Here is a 17,655-nt window from a genome sequence, read left to right as displayed (position 1 = left end):
ATCGAACGGTGCGGTCTAGCAGAAACACCGGACTTCACTTTCCTGTTAGGCTCTCTCGGGGAACCAACTCCTTACGGACCACGACGGTGTTACACCCCGTATCCCTTAATACCGTTATCTTGCGCTCCCCGAGACGGCCTTCCACGACCGGCATGTTCTCTACTAAGAACTTTGGAGGTGTTCCCATGGCCGCGTTTACTACCGGGATTTTGTCACCATTATCCAGTGTTACGTAGGAGTCGTCAGGCGCGTCGACGGCCCCTGTTGACGCAGTCCATAGGCACGAGGCTTGCTGCTTCTCGTTCTGCCTTCCCTTGCAGTTTTCCGCCCTATGACCAGCGCGGCCACAATTCCAACACACCACTGTTTTCTTGCCTTGCGCGTTGCTTCTGCAATTTTCGGCCTTATGTCCAGCCTTCCCACAGATGAAGCAGCGGATAGCTCTTCGCGTCTCTCCCCTTGCGTGAGTGTCTCCGTTTCCAGCACCTTGCCTGGTTGTCACCTCGTCTGACTTTTGCCTAATTGAGCTGGATGGTGTCTGGGCTTCTAGGAACAGGTCTGCCTTTACTGCTACGTCTTCCAAAGTCTGAGAATCACGCTCTCTAAGAAAGACGGCCAGTTTGCTGGAGCAGGTCAACATGAACTGTTCCACCAGGACCTGGTCTCGTAATGCCTCGAAAGTCTTCTCAACTCCAGCTATCTCGAGCCATCGGTCAAAAAATCCGGCCAATCGGGCAGCGAATTGTCTGCGCGTTTCGCCCTTCTCGGGTTCGGCGTTGCGAAACCGCTCGCGGTACCCCTCCTTAGTATACCTAAATCTTTGGAAGAGCGCTAGCTTGACCTTTCCGTAATCCAACGCATCCGCCGGTGCCATCCGGCCAACCACAGACAGTGCCTCCCCGGTTAAGCATAAGCTTAGTGTGGTGGCCCATTTCTCCAAAGGCCAGCTCAACCCTGTTGCTGTACGCTCGAAGCGCAGTAGATACGAGTCTAGATCATCCCTCCGTTCGTCGAACTGCGGGATTAACTTGTGGGGACTCCCTCGAATTACTAGGCCTGGCGCTTCCCCGCGCTCGTCTCCCACAGTTCCTGCACTTTCATGACTAATCTCACGTGCAGCGATTTTCAGCTGCAGAATCTCCCTTTCCTTTTCTAATTTAGCGCACTCTGCAGCTAACGCTCTTTCGGCTGCTTCCCGGTCTTCCCTTACGTTATCACGTTCCTCAGCTCTCTCGGCTCTCACGCGCGCTTTCTCTTCATCCGCCCGAACTCTTTCTTCAGCTACCCATTTCTTTAGCTCGTCCCCAGCATACCCCAATTCCTTACCCAACGCGATTATTCGTTCTAGCTCCATATTAACACAACGGACTGAGCTTCCCCTCAACTCTCTCACTTCCCGGAAAAACGCAACTAGGATTTAATGGGCCTAGACGAATCCTGGCAGGCTCGCCAATTTGTCAGGTTCGTTCGGGAAGGTGAGGGAGAATCATGGAAGCCAGCGCCAGCGGGAGAACTCAAACGTACTTTACTGTAAGAAGAAGAAAAAAAAAAAAAGGAAAAAAGAGAAAAAAAAAAAGAAAACTGGAATACGATCAGCGTCGGATAAATGAAAAAAATATTGCATTCAAAAGTTAAGATATATACTGTCAACACAAATAGTCATCACCCTGTATAGTCACCATGGGCTGTGGCGGGTGGATCGTCGTTGGGCGAATCGTCGGAGAATGATGTCCGGCCCGCTGGTGCCCTTCGGACCAAGATGACGATGCCGAGCGCGGTGATCCAAGCTTGGCGGAGTCGTTTGCGAGGACGGAACGTAGCCGACCGGTTCAAGCCTGGCGGAGTCGATTTCGAGGACGGGACATAGCCGACCCGAGCTCCGCAACCCCAGAAGACAGCCGTCAAATCTCGCGCCCCTTTCGGATTGCTTCGAACCCCTCTCGCGCCTCTTTATTCTTCTTCTTTTTTCATGCTGCCACAAATCTCTCCTTCGTTCCTTTTCTTTTTCCTTGTCTTATAAATCATGACAGCTTCCTACAAGTAGCGACATTCTTTCAAACGCCGGCTGCGTGACGGTGCAGGTTTTAGGAAGCGAATGGCGGCGCACAGCAGACTCTTGAACAGGATGCCGCCATTTTGTTCCAGCGAAATGTGCTTTGTCATTTGTGTTGGTTGTCGTCACTTGTAAAAGAAGTGTCGAGGGACTTTAACCGTATGCGGAACCGTATGCGGAACCACGCGCAGACGTATACACAACCGTCACTAACGAACTCGAGAAACTCGGTGTTTGACGAGTCCCGAGCGCCTTATTATTGCAATTCTTAGACAATGAGATCGTAGCGTTAGCGAATTAAGAACGCCGAGAAGCGAATGAAGAGGCACGAACGCGATAAGCCCCGCCCCGCGTTTCTTGTAAGCTGCAAGTGTCAATATAAGAAATCCGGTCGTCTAGTTTCCCGTAAAGGACTTGGGAGAGACGATCGCTGCAATTTACGGAGGGAACTCGGGTACGAGTCTCAAATCGTGCTTTTCACCCTACGTTCGTGACGCAGCCGACGCTATAAACCAACTCAACCCTCTGACGTCACATCTCTGCGGTGGCGCTGCTGTCGGTACTGGGCATGCGCAGATGCTTCGCCTCGCGCGAATCTGATTTCTGCGCATGCGCCGTGCCCAGCCACACCCGGTGTGGTCACACGCGGTCATGTTTGCCAACAGTGTGTTGGTCGATACGAGCTGATGATGGGAGAAATCAGATGGCGCGAAAAGCGCACCATCGTGATGTTGGTCGTGTTTCTGTACGTGTTCTATCATCGCCGAACCAATCATAAACAGAAAAAGGCCCAATCACTTGCGCTTTTGACGCTGCTTGACTGGTACCATTTGCTGGTGGCGTCTGCAGCGTCTGGACCAGACTTGTGCCCGTTACTTTAAAAAATGTACTTGATTCCAATTACAAATTACCGAGCCTCAAATGTAATACATTACCGCTACAAATTACTTTCGCTGAAAAGTAACGGATTACTTTTCTTGTTACGTTACAAATTACGTTCACGCTACTTTTCCCCGCACGCTTATCAAGAAAAGAATAGAAACAATTTCGATGTTTTCAAAAATGTTCTCTGCTTTCCATTTTTCATACGCCCGCAATATGGCAGTACTTGTGAAAATAAAATATTGTATTTAAGGGAAAGAATGTAGGTGCACTCCGTTCATCGACAAGCTGACAAGGCAGCGAAAGCTACAACCACAACGGCCGTCCCGCCGGCTTACTGCGACTGGAAATGATCCCTGGAATTCTGCAGGCTAAGGAAGCGTTGCGCATGCTCAGTAGCAGCGTCTACCTCTGCTAGGAGATTCGGAGGTAAGGATCCGATCTGCGAAAGTTTTCTTTTTGAAATGGGCCTTTTGTAGCGTGAGCGCAACGTCTCAAAGCTGCGGTCTCGTGGCTTTAACGCACTCTCAGCTTATGCATGAACATATACTACAGTTGCATGCAGTACCGAAAAATGCAAGGGCCGAGCGCTCGTTTTTGAGATTCGGTAGAACGCATGGTCGCACACCCATACTGCACCAGTTTCTGTATCACATTAATTTTTTTTAAAGTAACGAGTAATTAAGGTTAACCGTTACAAATATTCTGTAACGAAATTACGTTACAAATTACTGCCGCGAAAACGTAACGGGGCAGTAACAAAATTACTTGAAAAAGTAACGGATTACTTCCCATGTCTGGTCTGGACTTAGGATGGAACGAAGTATAGATCTCAAATAACTCGGTTAGCGCAGTGACACTCAGTAGGACGGGGATAGCTCGAACGTCACCCGTAATGTGATAACGCAGACAACGTTTTTTTTTTTCTTTTTATTGTTAAAACATATATTAAGCTTCGCCATTCTCCGAGCGCCCTCCTTAGAATGCACTAATTGGCTTTCCCGACTGCTTTACGGGAAAGTAAACACCCAGACGTTCCTAGGGTGTAGCACAACGCGGTTAAAACGCGGAGTACGCGGTTGTATAAAGATCCAGTGCAATGGCACGCGCACTCGATGTCATCGAGTGCGCGTGCAATTGTACTGGAACTTTATGCAACCGCGTTCGCAACCGCTTTGCGAACGCGGATCCGCTTCCAGTGTGAATGAGCGGTAAGAGAGTTTTGCTCATCAGCGTTTTCTGTACTCGACGCCGTCGAGGACGTCACTGCCATACAAACCAGGAAGTTCCCGAGCGTACACGGCACTGTGGCGCACTTGAAACACCAATCGTCATTCTTTCTGCATAATCAGTCTAACCAATGAGGAGATGGAGAGTCGTTGTGCCTTACTGCTCTGTAATGGCGAAGCAATCTCAATGGCAAAAAGCAAAAACAAAAGTACTTCCACTTTTGAAGCATGAAACTGCTCTTTAACGCTACCCCCAATCCCAACATTTTCTCCGTCCGTCTGTTCGTCCGTTAGTGCGATTCCCACTAAATTTAGCGGGGAAATTGATGTCGCGTAATCTAACCACGAATTCAGTTTCCACGCTGAATTTAGCGGTAAAACTGACGTCACGTGATGTGACGACACGGGACATACAGATCGATTCAGTTTTCCCACTAAATTTAGCAGGAAAATTGACGCCACGTACCCGACGTTGACTGACCTATATATATATATATGCAAATATATATAAATATATATAACAGTGTAGATCAGGCAACGTCGCGTACGTGGCGGCAATTATATATATATATGGGTGGTTTCATCTCAAATCGTGCAGGCAAAAAGGGTCGAATTTTTAATTTCGATGAAAAAAATATATGTTATGGCGCCGTTTTTAAAAACGCAGTCGCCGCAGACCGCAAGTTCGTCGGATTTTTTGTTCGCGACTTATGAATTTTTAAAGAGGCCGCGGCGAAAAGCAGTGTTTTTCACACCCGTCGTGGGTCGGGTGTTTCGCTTGATCTCCCGCCGTGGATTTTCAGTCCACATTATATTATCTTTTTTAAAGCACTCTGTGGACACATTTAAAAGGCTCCAATACCATAAAATAATTTTAGGCGTTTTGCTTTTTTTCTGTAAAAATGTCAAAAACGCCCCCTTGGTCAATTGTTGACGAACTTTGACAATTAATTACTGGCGATCTACTTGGGTTACATCAATACTTTTTATGTCCACGGAGAGCCCAAAACACGTTCTTTATATGTATTATAAAATAACTTGGCTGTATAAAATATTCTTTGCGGTACGTTTACGTTAATGTTATGTGAAAACCAAAAAGTACCATTTTTGAAATTGATTTTCTCAAAAAACCCATTTTTTATTTTTTTTATTTTTTGTTAAAATGTAGATGTGATAGTTTTCTATGCGAAAATCAAGTCTAGAAAGTGTATATATTGTTTGTATGTTTTATATTTAAGCATCAATATCGTACAAAAACATGTTTTTACGGCACGAAATGGACTTACGAATTGCGCGTCTTCACAAGCTTGGAAATAGTATTTTTATTTTTTTCAACGTTCCCACATAAAAATGAAATACAGTATTTCCACCCTGTTATATTTATTTCTTATTTAAATTTTATTATAGGCGGCAAGCTACATTGGGAGGAGTTCCAAAAAGAGAAAGCAACACTTCTTAACAGACCAGCAGGTGTCGTAAATTTTTAACGTGTAGGAGTCGGCAGACGCCGTATTGATTCGGGGCCCTCATTGGCCTGCATGAACGTCCCGCCCTTTCGGAGCCAGCAGATGACCACGACCTTTCGCGCTCGTTGTGTTAGATGGGACGGCCCGTGACAGTAAAGCGAGCAGCGCACCCTGTGTCACGAGGAGTAAAATGGTACGATTGTGTCGTTGACGCGGCGAACAGTGACAGCCACCCAGGAGGAGTCAGTCAGACTATTGCACAAGGGAAAACAAAGGAATCGTTGCCTGCAAGGATGAGGACACCATGGCCTTACAATATCGACGGTCAACAACTGTTCTGCCAGCCAAAACAACGCCGCGTGCGCGCTAAAACCGGCGGCGCGGGACAGAAATCCCACAGACGCACCCACGAAGATGGGCCGGTTTCGTTAGGGATGTGGGGAAATTTGAAACCAGCCATCCGTGCATGCGTGAAACGATACCGCCTGTTTGCCCCAGCTTCGAGCGCCCTATCCTTACCTTGAAACTGTCGTGCTGTCTCTCTCTCTCCGGGGAGATCCGATAGCACCGAAGGGTTATCTATTAAACTTGAGGAAGAAAACGAGAAGGGGCTGTTTAAGTTTAATTATCCCCACCAACCCGCTCATTCTGTCCTTATAAAGGGCTATCTCTTTTGGAAACAGCAAAGCCCGGAGACTGACATTAAAACGAGCGTGTTGGTAAATATACTTGTGTTTGTATTTTGCCCGGAGACTAGTTGGGTCGAAGTCAGCCTCCTTGTCAAGTATAACCGTTTGTGAAGAGTGGGCTTCTCCCGAGATGAAAAGTCAGCGCCGGCTGATGTGCTCTTTTGAAAAAGGGATGGGGAAAGAGAAAGTTTGAGTAACTGCAGAAACTACCTCGAAAGCTCCTCTCCCGATATGAAGCTTCAGGCATAGTCTCGGTTACCTTCTCGCGCATCGCCTGCTCGAATCTATTCTTCACTTTCTTTCGCACAGCCACTGTTCCTCACAGCCGTCGTGGATGTGCGTAACAGAGGGAAAAACAGATTCGAGCATCATCTGGACGCCGTCCTCCTGCCAGAGTTCAGTGTCGTGGGACCGACTCGTGTGTGTTTCTTCGCCCCGCTGAACTAAGTTTCTCGGGTGCGTTTTTGAACGTTTTTTTTTTTTTTTTCAATGTTTTCTTACTAACTGTTTGTTAGCACTGTTCAGTTGTTGGGTTTATTTTGTCATGGCGTAGCGGCCTAGGCGATGATGTAGAGAGCGTGTTCGCACGCATTTGGTTGCGTCCCATTTAGGGAATGCCCGGAGGAGTTGGTTTATCTTCTTGCCATGTGCGGCTGAGTTTTCCCGTCTTTATTAAATTATTGATTTTTTTTTGTTTTACCTTTACGTGCCGTCGACTTCTTTGTCTGACTCTCCACCAGGCATGGACCTATCGTCTTGCCACCACTCCAACCTAAATACTTAATTTTTTTAACGCAATTTTCGTTAAGATCGCAGTTGGGCAATTTAATTCCTATTTATTTATTTTTATTTCCTACCCCTCTCCATGACACACTCTCTGTGTGTTGCGGACCGTTTCTGTGTCACCACTTTTGTGTATTACGGAAGTGAAAGGACATTCCCTGGTGACCTGTGCGATGTGCGGTGAACAAACCCCCAGTGTTTGGTTTCGGAAAGAATTGTATATAACATATCGACGGATGTGGTGACTTTCTTTGTCTCAGTAATATGACAGCTATTAGCTAGTCGTGCTGGTTTACTGTGAAAGATTTATAAATCGAAACAATACAACGTCTGTGCCTTTTGGTTATTCAAAGTCTACAAGGCCTGCTGATTTGGTTAGATATGTATCTCGTGGTTCCCGCTCTTATCAAAACATACATAAATATTCAATACCACAAAATTCGTTTATAATTGATTACAAAATGCAGAAGAAAATTCAAGAAAACTTTTTCACAATTCATAGAGACGGATGGGTCGGAATGTCTGACTTGGGTCTTGCAAAACAAAGACGTTTTTTTTCCGATATTGAGGCCTAAATATAAAACATACAAACAAAATATACACTTTCTAGACTTGATTTTCGCGTAGAAAACTATCACATCTACATTTTAACAAAAAATAAAAAAAATAAAAAATGGGTTTTTTGAGAAAATCAATTTCAAAAATGGTACTTTTTGGTTTTCACATAACATTAACGTAAACGTACCGCAAAGAATATTTTATACAGCCAAGTTATTTTATAATACATATAAAGAACGTGTTTTGGGCTCTCCGTGGACATAAAAAGTATTGATGTAACCCAAGTAGATCGCCAGTAATTAATTGTCAAAGTTCGTCAACAATTGACCAAGGGGGTGTTTTTGACATTTTTACAGAAAAAAAGCAAAACGCCTAAAATTATTTTATGGTATTGGAGCCTTTTAAATATGTCCACAGAGTGCTTTAAAAAAGATAATATAATGTGGACTGAAAATCCACGGCGGGAGATCAAGCGAAACACCCGACCCACGACGGGTGTGAAAAACACTGCTTTTCGCCGCGGCCTCTTTAAAAATTCATAAGTCGCGAACAAAAAATCCGACGAACTTGCGGTCTGCGGCGACTGCGTTTTTAAAAACGGCGCCATAACATATATTTTTTTCATCGAAATTAAAAATTCGACCCTTTTTGCCTGCACGATTTGAGATGAAACCACCCATATATATATATATATATATAACGGGCATGGTGGCGGGAGGCCGAAGGCGTGGGTATAAAACTGAGAAGAAAAAAACCCTTAGTGAAAAACAGCAACAACGGACGATTTAATCTTCGACGTTTCGGCCGGACTCCGGCCTTCGTCAGGAAGACTGACGAAGGCCGGACTTCCTGACGAAGGCCGGACTCCGGCCGAAACGTCGAAGATTAAATCGTCCGTTGTTGCTGTTTTTCACTAAGGGTTTTTTTCTTCTCAGTTTTATAACGTACTTCGAAGCTTTTAGTGGAGTTTTATCACATATTGGTCGATGTTTCGGCCTGAGTCAGGCCTTCTCTCGGGCAGGGCATCGACGGGAAGCGCGAAGCACCTGCGGCGGAAAAGAGCGCCAGATTATACCGCTAAGCAGTGAGAGGTGAGTGAATTGATCGATCGCCTTACTCTCCGGGAGTGGTGTTAGCCCTCCTCCTCAAACTGCGGCCACTCCACGGTTCCGGCGTCCATCAGTCAAACCGAAGTGGAGTGTGGCGAAGCCGAACGCACGGTGTGGCTCACTCCGGCAGCGAGGCCAGCTTGCACAACAGTTTGAAACGATCCATACACTCCGTTGGCAACTATGAGGGAGGCGGCGCCACCCAGCGGAAGAGACGTGAAGGAGAGCAGCGGGGAGGTTCCGCCTACCCAAGTGTTCAACAAAAAATGGCGTGGCTATACACATTTCCAGGGAACACTCGACCCCAGGGGCAGCAAACCGTTTTCGATCCCATTCACTGGGTTTGAGGCTAGACTCTCACCGGCGTCCCTTTAGCCCTAACCGAGTGGACTGTGATTTCGGTAGGCGCCGCAGGCGCTGTTTCAAACACTGCTGGAGGCTAAATTCTCGTCTTTTCCCGCAGTGTTTGGTGTTTCATGGTGCATGTATTTTTCCGAGGTCATTGAGAAAGGATTGTACCACATTTGAGAAAAACAAAAAGCAATAAAAAACCTATAAACTATTTTTGTTGGTTACGCGCGCGACAGAACGAATGCGACTGTAATATTTCTTCTAGATTTTTGTTTTGTTTTTTTACGATAACTCTTGACGGCGCCGCGCGATTCGTTTTATGTGAAACGACAAAGCGCTTAGCTGTCGAAAATAATTTACAACAGAAGATAGCAGAAAGGCATGCATTTTTCACGCTCACAAATAATGTGTTTACCGATGGACAGGACACGGACATACAATTTAAAAAAAGTGTTAACATTCGAACAATATATTGTACGTACCATACGATGCAGCGTTATCTGAAAATAATGTATTTGAGAAAGACCTCAAATAACACAGTCAAAGTCGACGACAGTCACTTCTTGACAATCGGATGGAATCCAAGATGACTTCGTCTTGGGGCACGTTTTGAGGAGAGCTTCCTTTTTTTCACAACATCACGAAGGCAAAGAAACGAACGCGACTGACCGGTTTCCCACCCCAACCCGGACAACTATTTTTGGAGATGACTGAGGATTCTACGCGAATTATCTCTGGGAGATGGGCGAACAACGTTCGCAAAATCGCGTGGAAGGCCGTTTGACGTCTTTCACCTCTTTCGTTTCCCGTGAATTTCGAGCAGAAAAGCTTGATTGGCAGGCACTTACCAGCCTTATTTCTCACAATGGAAGATAAAAGAGAAAGGGTACGCAGCACGCATAAAAAAATTCGGTGGAAACTTTCAAGAGGAGTTAGAAAACGTCAAATGAAAAACCGCAAAAACGTAGGTAGAGAACCCCACTGAGCGAGTCTTCACAGTCCCAGAGAGTGGCACAACATTTCTAGCTGATAGAGGGCGCGAGAGTCGCACCAGCCGCATCAGCATCAGCAACATGGCGGCGGCCCAAGAGGGGTTTTTGGAAAATGTGAAGCCGAGAAAACGGGAGTAAAGGGACGGTGCAACGATTTCCGGACTTCGTCCCATTCACTGCGGGGAATTAGTTTGTGTCATACATACGGGGTTGTTGTCGAGCGCTATTCGGGTGTTTAAAAAAATCGTATAAAAATGTAAGGAAAATTGCTAGGCAACTGTTTTGCATACGTAAAACGTTTAGCACGACACACGTTAAGCAATACTCTGAGTTTCCGGACGTCTACGATCTCAGCACTTTTCATCAGACAGTTTAACGCGTATCAAGTGTACACTTGATAGTTGTTCCTAGAATGAAGCGATACAATCGCTAAAAGGGCTGATAAACCTGGTGATCTTCCAGAGTCTTCCACACTTTTGAACTCCTCGCTTTCAGTGCGTGCAAGTGGTGGAGTTCCTCCTCACCTATTTCACTCCTCCTTGCCTACTCGTTTGGTCACATGACCTCCACTTTAACAAACCAGCGTCAAGTATCTTACTCCTCCTTTCCCACCCGTCAAGCAATCAGTGTCGAGCGTCGCGGCCACGCTTTTATCTGAGCTTCAGGAAATGCCGAGCACATAACAAAGAACGCTGCAAAAATAATAAGGAATGAGCGGAGTGCACTAAAACGTTTTACAAAGGTGTCTGTAAGTGGTGCATTTGTCGCACTCCAATTATATAAGCGTAAATCCGAGAATAACAACAACAACAAAAAAAAAACCAGAAGAGCAGATTTTTTGTTTAATGTCACTGTAAGAAAAACGGCAAAAACGGCTGGTTGACGCATAGGAAGAAGATAACATGCGTGGTTAGTAAAACTGACGCCGCCGTGCAAAATTTGGCAATGCGCTAGGATAGGTGCCCGTGCGACCCAGAATTGGTACAAACAACAATTCTGGGGAGCTACGCGGCTAAAACTGCCTTGGAATTTTACGCTGCATTGCGCAGCAGAAAGCAAGGGGAAAGCAAGTGCGTTAGTGCCACGTCAATGCACCCGACAGGTACAGAGTTTTATTTTCTACAAGATTATTCAGAAACATGGTATTAATAGTGTGTGTTTGTTCCAATAAACCTTCATTTGATTGGGCACTTCGTCTTGTCGATTTCCTTGTCCCCGTTCATTCGGCGCTTATCGTTTAGCACGTTTGACTATTTGTACCGAAGTGACGCACGAAAACACGCTCCCCAATTACGCAGACCAGCTGAAGCGCCCTCTACTTCATGCACCCTAATGGGTACCAAGAACGCGATGAAATTTTCGTCTGGTATGTTCTTCTGTTTAATACGAAACGCCTATGCGGACTGTATATATGGTGTGCGCTCGAGCCTTCACCGTTCATTCAGTCCATCTGCTCCGAAATGACACTTCAGCGGTTACGACGTAACACCCCAGCTAACGCTGTACCGAAAGTTTTCACAAATTATTTCTTTTTTCATTAAACAAATCGGAAATTTGGCCAGACCCTCAATTGTCTCGCCGACTTTCGAGTGGCGTCACTGGAACTTTGGGAGTATGACCCCACCCCTCGTTGGATTCTGACTTCATAGGACTCATCCGGCTCGCGCTCGCGTGTCACTATATTGCACGGTGAACATTAGACCCCAGGCTAGTAGTGGTGCTGCACTAGCTAAACTTCTAATCAACAGCGAAGACACCAGGCACCCAACGGGGATGACTAAATTCCCGCTGAGTACATAAACGCACGACGCAATTACATTCGTACGTTTTCCTTTTGTCTATATACTATTGCCCAGTCGGACAGCACTAAATACTATGCGTAAAAGCATATATAAACAGATATAATTGTGCTACAATAACAAGAGCGAGGCCTGCCAGCGGTGAAGAGTGTCGACATCTGTCGCCGGGGGTATTTCTAAACGACGTGTTCCTCCGACCGAGCTTCGAGGGAAGCAGTAATCAGCGAACCGCACTAATTGGTCGCCATCGGTGGCTCCACTCCGCTCTGCTGAGTGTATTTGAGGAGCGCAATTGAAATTCGGAAGAAGATCGAACGCGCGCGCCCACTAATTGTCACTGAGAGATTCCAACGAAAAGAATGACGTCAGAAAAAAAAAAAAACAATTCTCATCATGAAAGAGTGAGTGCAATTGGAGATTTCGCCATAAACTGCGGCTCTTCAATGGTTTCAAAACTCCTCTTTCGCTAAGCTTTTATTTAGTTTCTCTGGGTCGGAGATTAGAAGTGTCGATGTCATTGCATACCGCGTATTGAACCTGCGTGCAAACACCGGCCCAAATTAGAAATGCTCTGTGGACTTAAAAAAAAAAAGGGGTTTAAGTAGCTATAGTCAGCGCTGGGTCCTTCCTGTGACCTGTCTCTGCTCTTCTTTGGTTGTCGCTTTTGAATTCTGCTTTGTGTTTACCGAGAACAGCTCGGTTAACAACCTACTTGGCTTTATATTCTCGATTAAGTGCCCTTTACACTCCATCGTAACGTCGACAAGAGCACGCGCCCTATCGTGTTGGCCGACGCTGGCTGCAAACAGGGGTCTATGCGGAGGGCAAGTTCGTCTGCTTCTTGCGCAGGGGGTAGCGGTGACGTCAGAACGCCGAGCCCTGATTGGCTGATCGCGCCCCCCTATCTGAGCGTCGTCTGCTCCTTTGCAACGTCGTCTGCTCGCAACGTCGTCTGCGTCTGTCTTACCTTTCCTGCGACTTTCGGAAGTGCAGAGGCCAGATTCACGAAACGATCTTACGCCAAAAATGTGCGTAAGACAAAACTTAAGAACAAATTCGTATTCACGAAACGAAATTTTCGTAAGTTTTGCGCAGGTTACGACGAAATCCTACGACAGCTCCGAAGCTGTCTTACGCACTTCTTACGATCAAATCAGCATGGCCGACAACGTCGCGGTCGCGACGACCCACGGACGTTTATTTTTTTACGTGCGGTTCTGACGCGTCCCGACTTCAAGCAGCAAGAAAAAAGTAAAAATTACTTGAAACAGACCACGACGAACAAGAACGCTGGATCCACAAACACCCGGGAAAAGCTCCCACGGCCACGATCCCACCGAACGCGACCAAACGAGCTGGGCAGTTAGGCCTAGCAGGCTCTCCGCGACTCGGCGACCGTCTGCCCACGACCGGCTGGCGTGCTGAATGGAATATGCCCGCGCGACCCTTGTGAACCCTTCCCGTATAATATTTTGATTGCTGACCTCAGTTTTAGATTAAAATGTCAATTTCTTCCTCTTGTTATCTCCTTGTTTCCCGAGGCAACGGTGACTCTCGCCGATGAAAAAGCGGTGAATCTCCGACAGACGCAGCAAAGGTAAAGCAGCCATCGCTTTGACCGCTTTGACTAGCAGACGTAAAGCAGACGACGTTAACTGCGCCAACCCGCCGACGCCGTTAAAGAGTGAGGGTTCTCGCCGCACACGAATGAAGGGAAAAAGTATTTGGGAGGGAACTTGCCTCGGTTCTAAGCAAAAAAACCTCGGCGCCCCGGGACACCTCGCCAGGGAGTCCTTTTACTTCCCTCCTTGATGCGCGTCTGCTAGTTGTTAGACAAAAACAACGTACCGCTCGATTTCGCTCCGAAAGTCGCAGGAAAGGTAAGACAGACGCAGACGACGTTGCGAGCAGACGACGTTGCAAAGGAGCAGACGACGCTCAGATAGGGGGTCGCGATCAGCCAATCAGAGTTCGGCGTTCTGACGTCACCGCTACTTCCTTTCTTATGCGCAGAAGACGAAAATGAGCCCACTTGCGAGGCGTATAGACCTCTTTTCGCTTACTCTCGTCCCCGGCCACCTGGCAGGCACTTCCGGTATGGCCGACAAAAAGTAATCAACAGTTTTAACCTGCAATTAGTAAAGAAATAAGGGGGAGACAAAACGAGAATGGGTGAGGGTTACGCTTATATCCTAAATGCATTACATCGGCGTGGCGACGGCAAAACAATGTTATCGCCCATACTGCAAGTGACGTCATTTCAAGATGGCGGCGCTCTTATGAATTAGGTATATACAAGTTTGCACGTACGCGTCCTTAGGGCGCCACCGTCTTGCTTGCTTGGGGTGTGCTTGGGCGCGTCATATTCCAATTACGAAGCCCGTAATCGGATGTTCACGCGGACAAGCGCACCCCGAGCGAACAAGATGGCGGCGCCCAGTGGGCGTACCTGCCAACAATGCGACGTAGCCCAGCGAAGCCTAGCACGCGTCTGCGTAGCCCACAATGGAATGCCGACGAGCGCAGACCGACGACGGTGGCTATTCTAAAAGCCCTCGCGCGAGCGCCCCATGTGGGATTCCGAATGTCGGGGCCAGTCGGAGTGTGTGAGACGCTCATTTCTGGGATTTGAACATGCCATTATTGCCATGTGCTGTTCTCGTGTTCCCGTGTTTATGTAACGTTCGTGTGCTCGACTTGGCGAGTGTGCGCGTGGACGTGGACTGCTCCGAGAATGCACGTCAGAACCTCATTAGGCCTAACGAGCCGGACGTACATGCATGTTGCCGGAAAAGGCGGGAAGCTCGATGACGCGTCAAAGGTATACGTTAATTAGAACTAAGGATGACTTAACGTGTGCGCTCTGTATGATCATGTGCTAGTCGTATGCTCCGACAGCCGTTCCCGATCGAAAAAAACAAGCGCCGTCGAATGTAAGAGGAACGGCGAACCCAGTGAAACATCTAAACTGTTTAGCCGGCCAGAAATTTTCAATTTTCGGTTTGTAAACGATAGTGGCGGTACGCGATAAATATGGGACTGAATCCTGTATTGTTTATATGGGCTTCGTAAAGTGCGCTACAATTTCGAACGCGTACATTGCGTAATTTAGGTATAGTCGGCTCTCCTTCAGAGTGAGCTTCTTTAGACACCGTGAACGGCTACCTGAAAGGCCGACGACCAGACTTGAGATTCTGCAAGGCAAAAGATCCTCCTCACCTTGGGGGAGGAGGAAAGAGGCAGCGATGGACAGGGTACGAGAGGGGAGAGGAGGAAGCGAGGGAAAAGTGGAAAGCGCGAAGTGGTCGTCGGCCTTTAATGACAACATACTGGCCATCTGTCAGAAAGAGGTCGCTGTGCAATATCGAGTGCGTCGATTTTATCGAAGTATCCTGGCGGAATCACCGGAGTTGCTTTGCACGACACGATATTGTGATTTTTTTTTTTTTTTCGTTTTCGGTCAACATTTGTGTGACATTTCAGAGAAAATAAATGCTGCTTTGCACTCGTCATCCCCGCCCTTTGCTTGATTTTGAACTGCTCGCCACTGCCCCGAATCGCCGTTTTGAAACTTGAGCATACACCTGGACGAACCACACCGACTGTTGACATGATTGATACCGAGCAGGAAGCGGAAATAGGGTGTGGAGACGATGCGGTTGCCACGGAGACGCGCATGCGCAGAGTGGGGTAGTTCGTCCATGCGCGCTGCACCTCGCTGGACTACGCTGGACTGTAAACAGGGTCGTATGGGCACTTCTCAGCGGCGCAGCGTGACGTGGCGTAGCAACCGACGGACGTCGGTCTGCGCCGCAGCGCGCGCTGCGGTCTTTGACGTTAGAGTATAATCAACCCTTTAGGTAAGTGGTTAACAGCCATTGATGTTGCGCGGACCTCTTGTGGATCGGCGGAGATGATGGAGGACCCCGTTCGTTTTGAGGGTTAGGGTAAGGTATAGGTTAATTGGGATAATTATTTAATAAATGGATATAACTAAGGGCTAGCGTGAAGCTGACCTCTCTTTTTGACATATACACGAGAAAATCCAACCGAAAATCGGAACACGTTCTTCTCAATTTGAAAAAAATACAACTTTTATTGCAGGAATTGACTGATACGACAGGGCTTCGCGGACTCCTGCAATGCCTTTGGGGTCCGCGGACCCTTATTTGAAAACCACGTGGTTTTAGGGTGTCAGAACGCTTCACTCTCTGCCGTGTAAACCAGGGGAACGTGTGGAGTCGGAAAAGAAGTCGCCACCGCGCGTCTATACTCCGTTTCACCATACCTTATGTACAGCGACGGACGCTACAAGCTACACGAGCCAATCCATCGATCGTAGCTTGTATTGTGACTTGGCGCTCCCCGCGTCGCTCCGCCCAACCGGGGGGGACACGTGACACCCTCCGAGCTATAAACTATAGACACGTGACACTCTCCGGTGACTCACAGCGTCGTTTACGGTTTTTTGTAACGTGACACAAAGTATAACAGTTGCCGAAAGGCGCGCTTTTGGGACGAGCTTGAACAGTGCCGATCAAGGGTGCCGAATTTGGCCCATGGCTTTTACACCGTGAAGAAATCATAATACGCAATTCAAACCATCAAGGCCTATGCTCGGCTCTTCCGAGGCGGCCGAAATGCACGGGGAAGGTGGCCGTATTCATCTCCAAGATTTGTAATATGAACCATAGACTCGGGTGAAAGAAACAATAGTTTTCAAAGTTCCTACCAGTATGGAGTCTGAAATTACCGGAACATCGTGAACGTTGCACTAACGCTGCACTCATTGGGGACTTCCCAACATATACGAACATTTCGTGTTGCTAACAGAAGCTCGTGGGGTCACTCTGCGCACAGACGAGCACGCACACGCAATGCACGATCTTCGGAGGACGGTGCAGACTACGAATTAGTGAAGGCGCAGTCATGCTAGCGAATACATCGTACAAAGGACCGTCTGCAGACACACTCTGAGGAGTGTTTTTCTCGTATAACGGTCGCGTTGCCTTGGTCGTAAAAAAAAAAAAAAAAAACTCTCTGCAGAGATGTCCGAAGCGTATGAAGCAAACGAGCACTCTAAAAACAACCTGGTCGTAAAAGAACCCTCATGGGTTCTTCGGCTTGTCCATACTTTGCGCCCAAAAAAGTTATTTAAGCTCCCCATAAATGGGTTCCTCGGTGAAAAACCTATAGACCACTTTCGAAAGTCACGTGCCCATTTTTAGAAGATCGGAACCACTGTACAATAGCGGAACGTGCGAGCCATTCCATAAGATAGCGAACGTCGGATCGCGACCGATCAAACAGTGTCGAAAGCGCAAGGTCACAGCGCTCGATCATCACCATGTTCTGTGAGTGATTTTCTCTTTTAGTGTGCCATAACGCTGCGGTTTCTTGTCCGCCATTGTGCAGGGATTATAAAAGCTGCCAAAGAGGGAAGTATTTCGAAAGGGGTCTAAAGTGATTCTTTTAAGCTGCTTTCTTGATGCGAAAGAGTTCTTCCTCGCCCGGTTGCCGTTCAATAGTGCGCCAGGGGGCGATAGTGTTTGAGGCGAAACCGTTCTTCACGAGCAGAAAGAGTTCTTGAACCATCAAAAAACCTTTCAAAGACGAAGTTTTTTTTTTTAGAGTGTGATTTTAAGGTGTTTGAGGCTTGTCGGCAAATAATTCAGTCATCAATCATGTCTGCAGCGGACACCATGTCTTTTGTATGGTGTACGAGCCTTGTGATAGTGGCCTTG

Source organism: Ixodes scapularis, unplaced genomic scaffold (genome assembly GCF_016920785.2).
Source record: "Ixodes scapularis isolate PalLabHiFi unplaced genomic scaffold, ASM1692078v2 PGA_scaffold10__122_contigs__length_95168666, whole genome shotgun sequence".
NCBI lineage: Eukaryota > Metazoa > Arthropoda > Arachnida > Ixodida > Ixodidae > Ixodes > Ixodes scapularis.
The sequence above is the reverse complement of the archived record's forward strand: the minus strand, read 5'-3'. Positions refer to the sequence as shown.